This window comes from Notamacropus eugenii, chromosome 2 (genome assembly GCF_028372415.1).
Source record: "Notamacropus eugenii isolate mMacEug1 chromosome 2, mMacEug1.pri_v2, whole genome shotgun sequence".
In the NCBI taxonomy this organism is placed as follows: Eukaryota; Metazoa; Chordata; class Mammalia; order Diprotodontia; family Macropodidae; genus Notamacropus; species Notamacropus eugenii.
Genome location: NC_092873.1, coordinates 482866941 through 482870325, shown reverse-complemented (window position 1 = coordinate 482870325; position 3385 = coordinate 482866941). Strand labels below are relative to the sequence as shown.

The window sequence follows — 3385 nt, the reverse complement described above, 5'->3', positions numbered from 1 at the left end:
ATGATACACTATGGTCTTCCCAACCATTCCCAGCTGTGGCTGATTGACAGTTAATAAAGGGGATAGAATTAGCTGGTTGTGCTTTCTTTCTTTTTAATGGATGAAAAGAACCCTTTAACTTTCAAGATGCTCTATCGCTCTAAGACTTTATTACATTTTGTTTTTGTTTTATAATCCAAGCAAAGCAAAAAAAACTCAAACAAAAAACAAACACCCTACCTGGAGTACTTGCTTGCCTTCAGTAATCTGTGACCTCTTTTATTGCTTTCACCTGAACACTGTTGCTTCAAGACAGCTCCACATCTGTGCTAGGAACTGTTAGGATGTTTAATGCCCTGTGAAAAATTAAGCATTTTATTGTGGTAATTGCTGTGTTGGGCAGCTGGTGGTCAGACCAAACAACAGAGTTAATCCATTAGTGGTGAACTCACCACCCCCTCACCACCAAAGCCCAACGTATACAGGTTTTGTGTGTGTGTGTGTGTGTGCGCGCGCGCACGTGTGTGTATTAGTGTGAAGTCAGTGGCTTTCAGAGAGTGCTTGTAACAAGGTGAGGCCAAAAGTAGGTTCCTTATGGAAGCAGTAGAAGCTGATACAGAGTAGAATGAGAGAAGCCAGCCTCCATCTTCCTTAAGCTTTAGAAACCCCACAGGAAATATCAAATTGTTTTACCCACACAATCTACATGAGATTCCAGAAAGAAAGAAAGTGCTTGATAATTTGCATAGGGAATAATTTCTTAGATACTCTTCCTGAACCTAAGCATAACTTTCTACTTACTATCAGTTTCTATGCATCTTACCTGAGGTGGGAATGGGAAGGGGGGGCGGGTTGAGAATCTGAGACTGTTTTTGAGTAATATCAAGTTATACTGTTAGTAGTTCTACAAATGGAAATAAATAGTATTTATTTCCTCCTAATTTCTGGAATCCTTGAGGACGGAAAGAAGTCAGTCAATCAATAAGCATTAATTAAACACCAACTATGGACCAGGCACTGTACGAAGCTCTGGAGACACAGTAAAAGACAAAAGGACAGTCTCTGCTCTCAAGGAATTCACAACTAAAGAAAGAAAAAAACCAAAACAAAACATGAAACCAGCTATATACAAACAAGCTATATACAGGATAAGTTGGAGATAATCAATATAGAAAAGGGATAGTATTTTTTTTAAAGTGGTAGTATTAAAAGAGATCTAGAAAGACTTCTCATAGAACATGGGATTTTAGCTGGGTGTTCAAGGATGCCAGGAGGTAGAGATTAGGAAGAAGAGTATTCCAGGTATGGAAGGCAGACAGTGAAAATTGAGGGTGTTGTACCACCCCATCTTCTGGCTCTAGATTTATGATCCTATCATCTACTCTAAGCATCGGATTTGATTGAGGAGGAAACTGAGGCCCAATGTGATTAAATGACTTGTCTGATATTAGCCAGCTAATCAAATGGTAAAGATAAGACTAGAACCTAGGTGTCTATATTTTTCCACTCTATCCTTTTGTCTTTTGTCACTTTAACTCAGAAATAAAGAAAAAAAGTTAATAAATAGATCTGTGAGCTAAGGCCTATGTGTGACAAATTCAAAACACAAATGTAATTTAGGATTAAGGATGGGATATAGATTCTTTACAACAGGGTCACAACGGGAGCTATACAGGAAACCTGACTCTTCATTTTTACCTTCATATAGAGGTGAAGTCTTTAATATTATAGAGGGAATAAACAAACTCTGCCACTGACTTGGGCAAGATATATCCTTTCTCTGTCTCATTTTCCTTATCTAGAAATTGATCACATTGGACTAGACATGGGTTCAACACCATTTTTTTGGTGTCATGGACCCCTCCTGCTATCTGATGAATTCTATGGGTCCCTTTTCAGACTAATGTTTTCAAATGCACAAAATAAAATTTAAAGAATTATGAAGGAAACCAATTATACTGAAAAACATCTATCTTAATGTCATATCTCTTGTCTTCTCAATGGGTTTGGAGGTGTGGAAAGGAGGGAGAAAATTTAGAACTCAAAGTTTAAAAAAAGAATATTAAATAAATAAAGAATTTAAGAAAAAATACTTCTATTAACATCTTAAATTATAAGTTCATGTGCTCCAGTTTAATGAGTTGAATAATCTCCAAGATACTTTATCACTCTAAATCCTATGAAAACCTATGAACTGGTTGATTTATAGTCCCTCTCTGTCTCTCTCTGTCTCTCTGTCTCTCTGTCTCTGTCTCTGTCTCTGTCTCTCTCCTCTCTCTCTTTCTCTCTTTCTCTCTCTCTCTCTCTCTCTCTCTCTCTCTCTCTCTCTCTCTGTCTCTCTCTCTCTCCCTATCTCTCTGTCTCTCTCTCTCTCTCTCTCTCTGTGCTTCTCTGTCTCTCTCTCCCTATGAAAAACTAGTGTAGTAGCTTATAAGTCATAGCAATATGTTGGGAGAAGGATAGAAATTGTTTCTCCATATTAAAGCATTTTTTAAACATACAGTAGGAGCTCACTAAATGTTTGTGGAAGTGAGTATTATTCAGGAGGTCAAAACCAATACAATCACTTTTAACTCAAAAAAAAGAAATAGGCTTACCATCTCACAAAAGAGATGTCCTGGTGAACCACAGGCTGTCATCAGCCCCCAACAAAGAGTTGTGTATCTCCCCTTCTAGCTCAGAGGTAGATCCACTTAGAGTCATGAACTGTGGATAATAATTGAAAGGTCAGATTGATGAGACTAGCAGCAGAGATAAGATTTCTATGACAGTTTGATGGATACACCACTATCAAGGTGTACTTTTAATCATAATCTCATTACTTCCCTTCTGATGGTTGGACTCACCTTGCAAGAAGAATTTGGGTCTCTTTCAGAAGGGAGGATTGGCCTTCTGGGAAAAGAGTGGCTGGAACTAAGAGCAAAGAATTAAAAAGTGGGGAGGAAAAGAAAAACAGGGTAGAAAAAAGATGCAAGAAAACATAATAGGGGTGGAGAATGGGGTGTTGGATTGGAAACCAAATATGGAATCTATAGATACCTCCCTAGGACCAGGAGAAAGTCATCCCAGAGTAATAAGCTTGTCATGGAGAGAAAGGGGATTTAAACTTACTAGCAAATACATCCAGCAATGCAGCTTGGCTGAGCTGTGGGGGAGTTTGGTTCTTAGCCCAGAGAGAGCTTAATAGAAGTCAATAATGAAATCATCAACATGCAAGTATTAAAGAGCTTAAATGTGCTGTCTTTGCTTTTGATCACCGAGGCTTTGTTTGTCTCCATGCACAGTCTCTGAGTAGACAATGGAATCTCCCCTTCTTAGAAACAAAGGGCTCACATTACACAAACCAAGCATTGTCTCAGCAGTTCACCTCATTCCTTCTGGTGCAGGAAAGAAACAAAACCAAACT

General features: G+C 38.4%; 1 long non-coding RNA gene across 1 annotated transcript; it reads right to left on the bottom strand.

The window, feature by feature from the left end:
• Window positions 1-223: 223 nt before the first annotated feature.
• On the bottom strand, window positions 224-3138 carry LOC140524202 (uncharacterized). Its single transcript, XR_011973600.1, has 3 exons — window positions 2826-3138; window positions 2577-2685; window positions 224-335 (listed from the first exon to the last, which is right to left on the bottom strand). It is a non-coding gene; the product is annotated as an uncharacterized lncRNA (long non-coding RNA).
• Window positions 3139-3385: the final 247 nt, after the last annotated feature.